The sequence below is a fragment of the Hyla sarda genome, chromosome 2 (assembly GCF_029499605.1).
Source record: "Hyla sarda isolate aHylSar1 chromosome 2, aHylSar1.hap1, whole genome shotgun sequence".
Taxonomy (NCBI): Eukaryota; Metazoa; Chordata; class Amphibia; order Anura; family Hylidae; genus Hyla; species Hyla sarda.
Genome location: NC_079190.1, coordinates 290,320,071 through 290,329,237, shown reverse-complemented (window position 1 = coordinate 290,329,237; position 9,167 = coordinate 290,320,071). Strand labels below are relative to the sequence as shown.

General features: G+C 47.9%; 1 protein-coding gene across 6 annotated transcripts in view; it reads left to right on the top strand.

Annotated features, from left to right (window-relative positions):
• Positions 1–9,167, top strand: part of CEP85 (centrosomal protein 85) — a 79,780-nt gene that overhangs the window by 7,422 nt on the left and 63,191 nt on the right. Inside the window, exon 1 of one of the 6 annotated variants that reach the window (XM_056557442.1) lies at positions 3,677–3,881. The exons of 2 other annotated variants lie outside the window; for them this stretch is intronic. The gene's annotated coding sequence lies outside the window, so the exon portion shown is untranslated. 3 more of the 6 variants (XM_056557438.1, XM_056557440.1, XM_056557437.1) reach the window with 3 other exon arrangements.

Sequence of the window (9,167 nt, the reverse complement as noted above, 5' to 3'; positions counted from 1 at the left end):
CTATACATAGCACTGTACAGTATTAGCAATCAACTGATTGCAATGAATAGTCCCCTATGTGGACATAAAAAGTGTAAACTAAAAAAGTGTAAAATAAAAAAGTAAAAAAATGTGAAAAATCCCCTGCCCCAATAAAAAAGTAAAACGTCCGTTTTTCCCATTTTACCGCCAACGGTGAACGGCGTAAACGTAAAAAAATTAAAAATAAATAAAAAATTGCTGCTTTTTGTCACATTTTATTCCCAAAAAAAAATTATAAAAAAATTAAAAGCTAAGCAAAAGTGATACTGCTAAAAACTACAGATCATGGCGCAAAAAATGAGCCATCATATCGCCCCATATACGGAAAAATTAGAAAGTTATAGGTAGTCAAAATAGGGCAATTTCAAACATACTAATTTTGTTAAAATGGTTTGAGATTTTTTTAAGCGGTACAATTATAGAAAAGAATATAATCATGGGTATCATTTTAATCGTATTGACCCACAGAATAAAGAAAACATGTCATCTTTACCGGAAAGTGTACAGCGTGAAAACAAAACCTTCCAAAACTGCCTGACTGTCCTGCACCTCCGTCCCACTATCCTCCCCCACTTCTACCCCAGAGAGTACTTGCTCAGTGAGCAGGAGACTCCTCTCCAAGTTGTCAATGCGTCTCAGTGTTGCCAGTTGCTCCACTAGATCCAGGGTCTGGGCTTCCAAATGAACAACTCGCACACATCTCGCACAACAATATGCACCCCCAACCTTCTGTTTAAGGATTGCATACATTGTGCAAGATGCACACTGGACTGCCTTTTCCAACATGGAGGCCATACTAGATCTGGGGATTGCAAAAATTAACAGTTAAAAAAAAAAAAAAAAATCAAATACTTCAATTAAACTCCCTTAATTTTAAGTCCCTCTCACTTTTATACTTACACTCACTTGTATACTTCACACTCTTGTATACAGACACACAATCACTAGCTCAAACAATCGCTCAGTGTACTTGCTTTTAAAATTACCAGATATCACCTATCTCTTCCACTGCCTGGAAGTGTGTAGTGTAGTGTTTGTAGGGTACATCCACACGGGCGGGGGTTCACAGCGAGTTTCCCCGCTGGGAGTTTGAGCTGCGGTGGAAAATTTGCCACAGCTCAAACTTGCAGGGGAAAACTTACTGTAAACCCCACCCGTGTGATTGTACCCTGTACATTCACATGGGGCGGTTGCACAAACCTCTCCATCTGTTGTAAAACTACAACTCTCAGCATGGACTGACAGACCGTGCAAGCTGGGAGTTATAGTTTTGTCACAGCTGGAGGCACACTGGTGAGGAAACACTGAGTTAGGTAACAGACAAACCCAGTGCTTCCCCACCAGTGTGCCTCCAGCTGCTACAAAACAACAACTCCCAGCATGCTTGGTCTATCAGTGCATGCTGGGAGTTGTAGTTTTGTAACAGCTGGATGCACACTGGTGAAGAAACACTGAGTTAGGTTCTGTTACCAATCTCTGTGTTTTCTCACCAGTGTGCCTCCAGCTGTGGCAAAAGTACAACTCCCAGCATGCACTGATAGCTAAAGGGCATGCTGAGAGTTGTAGTTCTGCAACAGCTGAGAGGCACGCAACTAGAACTCCTAGAATGCCGAGACAGCAGTTTGCTGTTTGTGCATGCTGGGAGTTGTAGTCATGCAACATCTGGAGGGCCACAGTTTAGAGGCCACTGCACAGTGATCTCCAAACTGTGGCCCTCCAGATGTTGCAAAACTACAAATCCCAGCATGCCCAGACAGCAAATGGCTGTGTGGGCATGCTGGGAGTTGTACTTTTGCAAGATCTGAAGGGCTACAGTTTAGAGGCTCTTAAGTGTAGTCCTCCAGACCACCTACCCAGATCACCGCCGCTGAATTTCTGTGCTGCATGATCTCCACCACCACCACCACCACCTGGATCGAGTGAGCCCCAATGCTCCCTCGCTCTGCCCGGACACCCATGGGTGGGCAGAGCAGGGGAACTGAACTTTAACCCCCCCCTCCTTTCTGTGATTGGTCGGTCGCTTCTGATCGATCAATTGCAGGGATAGGAGGGGTTGCATTTCTGTTAACTCACTCCTATGCCTTCAGGGGGATCGGTGCTGTGTCGGACAGCCCCGATCACCCTTATTTTCCGGGTCACTGGAGACCCATATGGAATTGCCGCAAATCGCAGGCTTTGATTAACCCCTTCCCGACCCATGGCATACATGTATGTCATGGGTCGGCTCCCATTCTATAACGTGGGGCCACGGCGGGTCGGGCCCGGCACCTAGCAATGGCCAGGACCCGTGTCTAATAGTGCGCGGCAGTGATCGCGGTGCCGCGCGCTATTAACCTTTTAGACGCGGCGTTCAAAGTTGAATGCTGCGTCTAAAGTGAAAGTAAACTAATGTCGGTTAGCTCAGGGAGCTGCTCGGGATCGCCGCGGCAAAATCGCGGCATCCTGAACAGCTTACATGACAGCCGGAGAATCCCTATCTGCCTCCATGCTGTCCGATCGCCGAATGACTGCTCAGTGCCTGAGATCCAGGCATGAGCAGTCAAGCGGCAGAATCATTGATCGCTGGTTTCCTATGAGAAACCAGTGATCAATGTAAAAGATCAGTGTGTGCAGTGTTATAGGTCCCTATGGGACCTATAACACTGCAAAAAAATAAGTGAAAAAAAAAGTGAATAAAGAATAAAAAAAAAAAAACTGTGTAAATAAAAATAAACATATATGGTATCACCGCGTGCAGAAATGTCAGAATTATAAAAATATATCATTAATTAAACCGCTCGGTCAATGGCGTACGCGCAAAAAAAATTCCAAAGTCCAAAAAAGCGTATTTTGGGTCACTTTTTATATCATGAAAAAATGAATAAAAAGCGATCAAAAAGTCCAATCATTACAAAAATGGGATCGCTAAAAACTTCAGATCACGACGCAAAAAATGAGCCCTCATACCGTCCCATACACAGAAAAAAAAAAAAAGTTATAGGGGTCAGAAGATGACAATTTTAAACATATAAATTTTCCTGCATGTAGTTATGATTTTTTCCAGAAGTACAATAAAAACAAACCTATATAAGTAGGGTATCATTTTAACCGTATGGACCTACAGAATAAAGAGAAAGTGTCATTTTACCGAAAAATGTACTACGTAGAAACGGAAGCCCCCAAAATTTACAAAATTGTGTTTTTTCTTCAATTTTGTCGCACAATGAATTTTTTTTCCATTTCTCTGTAGATTTTTGGGTAAAATGACTGATGTCATTACAAAGTAGAATTGGTGGCGCAAAAAATAAGCCAACATATGGATTTTTAGGTGCAAAATTGAAAGAGTTTTGTTTTTTTTAAAGGTAAGGAGGAAAAAACGAAAGTGCAAAAATGGAAAAATCCTGGGTCATGAAGGGGTTAATCTTCTCCAACACACCTTAAGGCCACCAGGACTGAAACTAAACCCCAGAATTATTACCAGGTGCTCAAAACAGACTGGACAACATATCATCTTATCCTTCAACAGATCCTCTATTGAGCAATTCTATTCAATGTCTCTCTACAAGGAATACTGTACGCTGTAACTTATTACAGCTGACTTCCGGGTTTGGCTGCGTTGCTTAGTACCAGTGTTATTCCCGCCCACTAAAAGAGTCACGTGTACATGGACCAATAACAGCTGCTTTCTCATCTACAATGTTTCGGACAAGCTCAAGGATTGGCGGCCAGTGCCGAACTCCATTGGTGGAAACCATTTCTGGGCGTGGCTAGGCGCGGCGGGGAAAACGGTTTGAAGATAGGCCCCGCCCAGTTCTTGGTCTATACGTCTGTGTGTCAGTTACGGATCCTGGGAGTCGTCTTTACGGGGTTCCTCAGCGCAGGTGACGTTACCGTTTCTTTTCACGTGAAGTTGTCTTCCGCTTCTTCCTTCCCGAGGTGTCGGTTATATGTTCTACTACATTGCTGAGCTTATGAAAAAGGAGAAACTACCATTGATGTATATGGACATTTACAGGTTAATTTTGTCTATACCCCATAGACCAGTGTTACCCAGCCAGGGTACCTCCAGCTGTTGCAAAACTACAACTCCCAGCATGCCCGGACAGCCAAAGGCTGTCCGGGCATGCTGCGAGTTGTAGTTTTGCAACAGCTGGAGGCACTCTGGTTGGGGAAACGCCGCCATATACTTTATTATGGCCTGGCTTTCCATAGACTCTGATCTTAAAGGGGTATCCCCATATGATGAAGTGACACCTTTATTACTGTCCTGAGTATAAAGGTGTTGTAGCACCGCCTGCTGTCCTATGTAGGGAACCTTCAGGTGAGTACTGCAGTGCTGGATAACACGCTGAAGGGGGCGCTGCATTCTTGGAATTGTTGGGGATCGTACTCCACTCCCACCAATGATATAATAGTGAAATGCCATCAGATGGGAAACCCCTTGAGGGTAGGGTCACACGTAATGGATCCACAGTGTTAAATACGCTGCGGATCCACCGCCGACCTGACCCACATTGCCTCCAGCTGTTGCTCCCCATTGCCTCCCCTCATCCTCTGCCCACGTACTGCCACCGCTCCCCCATTGCCTCCCCTCATCCTCTGCCCACGTACTGCCACCGCTCCCCCATTGCCTCCCCTCATCCTCTGCCCACGTACTGCCACCGCTCCCCCATTGCCTCCCCTCATCCTCTGCCCACGTACTGCCACCGCTCCCCCATTGCCTCCCCTCATCCTCTGCCCACGTACTGCCACCGCTCCCCCATTGCCTCCCCTCATCCTCTGCCCACATACTGCCACTGCTCCCCCATTGCCTCCCCTCATCCTCTGCCCACATACTGCCACTGCTCCCCCATTGCCTCCCCTCATCCTCTGCCCACATACTGCCACCACAGCCCCATTGCCATCCCCCATCCTCTGCCCACATACCGCTGCCGCTGCCTCCCTCCATCCTCTGCCCACATACCGTTGCCCCATTGCCTCCCCCCATCCTCTGGCCACATACTGCCACCGCTCCCCCATTGCCTCCCCTCATCCTCTGCCCACATACTGCCACCACAGCCCCATTGCCTTCCCCCATCCTCTGCCCACATGCCGCTGCCCCATTGCCTCCCTCCATCCTCTGCCCACAGACTGCCACCACAGCCCCATTGCCTTCCCCCATCCTCTGCCCACATGCCGCTGCCCCATTGCTTCCCTCCATCCTCTGCCCACATACCGTTGCCCCATTGCCTCCCTCCATCCTCTGCCCACATACTGCTGCTCCATTGCCTCCCCCCATCCTCTGGCCACATGCCGCTGCCCCATCGCATCCCCCCCATCCCCGGTGTTGTGTTTACCTGTTCCCGGGGTCCACGATCCTTCTGGCTCCTGAGCTGTTGCTGTGTGCTGCGCAATGACGAGTGACATCCCCAACGCGACGTCACCGTCAGTGCGCACAGTGACAGCGCAGGATGCCGACGAATCCAAAAGTATCGCGGGCTATAAATCATTGATCTGCAATGGGGGGTTGGGAGGTTGAAATAGCCGATAATTTATACAGGAATATCAGGCTATCGGCCTGAAAGGTGACAGATTATTGGTATCGGCCCTAGGGCTGGGCGGTATACCGGTTCATACCGAATACCGATTTTTTTTTTTTTTTTTTTCCCCCCTTCACAATATAAATTTTGCCCATACTGCAATACCGGTTGGGCCCCTCCCCCCCTCGAATCTCGAATGAGTGAATTATCAGCCACAGCGTGCTGTCCCCAGGTCGGGGAACTAATCATATTTGACCCGCGAGCGCTATTCTGCTTACCCCCCCCCCCCCCCCCCCCCGAATTATCAGCGCAGATAATCTGTCCCCACATCGTCACCCGCGTGCACTCCTCTGCTCATCCTCATACAATTTGAGGGCTGCTGGCGCTAGAAATCTGTACTACAAATAACGCTGAAAAAAATAAACAAAACAAACTTTAACTTACCTTCCGACGTGGTCCCTCCGCTGCGGTCCTGAGGATGGGAACGTCGCAGAGCTGTTAGCCTATCACCGGCCGCAGCGATGTCCCCCTCGGCCGCTTATAGGCTGAGCCCACTGTCATGTAAGGAGCATACATGACAGCGCGCTCAGCCTATCACCGGCCGCAGCGATGTACCGCCCCGGCTGATGATAGGCTGGTGGCTCTGTGACTTTCCTGTCCCAAGGAAACTGCAAGAGGACAACAGCGCAGGACAGTGAAGACGGTAGCAGAGCAACGGGGGAATGTAGGCAGGTTAGTTAAAGTTTATTTTGTTTATTTTAGCAGCCCGGGAAACGTAATTTGTAGTACAGATTTCTAGCGCTGCAGCCCGCAATTCATAGGAGGATGAGCAGAGGAGCGCACGCGGGTGACATGTGGGGACGGCGCAGCTGATAATTAATTGTGAGGGGGGGGTGTTGGGAGAGGAGCGGCGCCCAGGTCACATGGGGGGGGCGGGGGGAATACCGTTAAATACCGTGAAACCGCCATCACTTAAAAAAATACAGTGATACATGTTTTGCTCATACCGCCCAGCCCTAATCGGCCCTAAAAAATCGATATCGGTCGATCCCTAATCAAATATGCACAAAACTGTCCAGATTTTACCCTATATAACTGGTGGCAACATGTTTTATAGGGTAAAATAAGGCTCTTTACCAGGCCCAGATGTCCTCCAGGCTGTCAGTGATAGTGAAGAAAATCTTCTTCCATGCCGTATGGTCATGATGCAAAAGAAGTCATCGGGGTGTGCTGTATCCTGAAGTAGTTATGGCGTCTCGGGCTGTAATCACTCATACTATGGCGAGATGTCATAGGCACAGCCTGATGTCACTAACGCAGGATCCCGCACACCCCGATTACTACTTACGTTTCATTACCATACAACATGAGGCTTTTAAAACTTGTTTTCAATGGTAAGAGAGCTTATTTTACCCTATAGAAAGTGTTGCCACTGTGGTAAGCCTGGGGGTTGTAGGGCAAATTGGGTGTTGCGGTTCTGTATAATAAAGGGCGCTGTTAACCCTTGTCACTCGTGATGCCTGGGTGAGGGTTAAAACTCTAGTAATGCTGGGCCTATCGCCACCCTTCCCAAGAGCGATAGGTGAGTGTAAAATAAATAATTGTCCACAGCAGTGCTGAACTTCAAACGTGCAGGAATCTTTACTGAAGATTTTCTGTATATGCAGTAACGGTAACAGTCCAGATAAGAGTATTTACAAACAGCACAGCAGTGATTGACAGATGCTTAGCTTAGATTTTGAGGATTGTATTTGCATAGATCCGCTGGATTTAGGGGTTGGATTAGGTCCGGAGATCTTGCGGAGATAGCGGGGAATTGTAAGAACTATCCGTCTCTAGCTCAGGCCTAGGCCGCAAGGCTTTTGGCATAGTAATTTGTCTTGTAAGCTGCAGAGGTCCTACCTCGTTCAGAGTCAGCAACCCAAGAGAGGGACAAAATAGCGCAGCTCCCTTATATGGGCAGGGGTTGGTCGTTTTGGATTGGTCCATTCAGCTGTCACTCACCGTTACAATGGATTGTGGGTGATCACATGTCCAAAAACCACCAAAGGTCCTTTAGCAAAAACCATAGAGTTCTGCAACCCGGTCACATGACCCGCAGGTCATGCAATGCTAAAACAGTGAGTAATATCATATACATTTATTTATATAGATAATATTTACAAATATTAAGTGACTAAGGGGTGACTAGGGGTTAAATGAGGAAAGTGAACCCCGACAGTCCTAGAGACTCTAACTTTGGGGACTAATAACCAAGGCACCGCATGAAATGCGGTGCCGGGACACCACACCACCAGTTAGGCAGGGTAAAATCTGATGCCAGTTTCCCTTTAAGTGCATTCACACACCGGATTCTGTGCTTGTTTTACAAATCATTCTTATGTATTTTACACTGGCATGTCAATGAAGGCATTGCCTTGTTAAATCTGCAACTGCCGACTTGAGAATGCACAACTTCAATTCCACAGCGAATTCGGTGTGTAAATGCACCCAAAGAGAAACAATGTAGTTGTCTGTTCCTGACAAAACAAACAGAAACAGACGCACAACATTTGACTTTAAAGTGGTGTTCAGAGTAGGGATCGACCGATATTGTTTTTTTAGGGCCGATACCGAAAATCGGTGCAGGTTGGAGCCGATAACTTATACCAATATTCCGGTATAAGTTATCGGCTATTTATCCCCCCGCGACACTGCTGAAGATCATTGATTTAAAGCGGGTGCTTTAAATCAATGAACTGCAGCGGCTTTTGCAGTGCCATAGACCGCCGCCACCCGCTTCTCTCCCCCTGCCTGTCCGGGGGTCCTGAGGCCTATCACCGCCGCACCGCTCCGCACCCCCTACCACCCCACCGCACCGCCCCGGCCCCATTGCCTCCCCCATCCCCGGTTTTATAATTACCTGTTCCCGGGGGCCACTCTACATCTGGCTCCGGTGGCGTCCTCCTGAGCTGTCACTGTGCGCACTGACGGTGGCGTTGCGTCACGTCACTCGTCATTGCGCACAGCTTAACACAAGACGCAGCAGGAGCCAGAAGTAGCGTGGGCCCCGGGAACAGGTAATTATAAAACCGGGGATGGGGGCGGTGCGTGTGGGGGGCGGGGCATTATCGGATTATCGGCAAGGTAATTGCCGATACCGATAATGCCCAAAATTGTGATTATCGGCCAATAATATCGGTCAAACCGATAATCGGTCGATCCCTAGTTCAGAGGTATTTAAATAGGCACTGTCAGATACAAAAGCGTTTTATATGTTGTACATAATGGCAAAACATTAACCTTTCTAATATACTTCATAAGAATTATGTATTTCCTTTTCATAGAAATCATGTCTTATAAAATCATGGCCTTGTCCAAGCTTAAGCACAGGCATGGACAAAGTCCAGAAAGTGAGGGTGTGCTAGCACTTCTCTGTGCTCTCTCCTGTCTGATGGCACTCCTGTGCTCTCTCCTGTCTGATGGCACTCCTCTGTGCTCTCTCTCATGTGCCTGTGACCTCCGGCTTGCAGCCCCCCTGGACATCAGTGAGTACCCCTATACGGGGTGATATGCGCTACTTCTACTAATATCTGGTGAGCAGCCACCTATAAGTGCCGTGGGTTCCCCACATTTATATCTGCTGTTCGTGTTTTAAAGGGTAATACA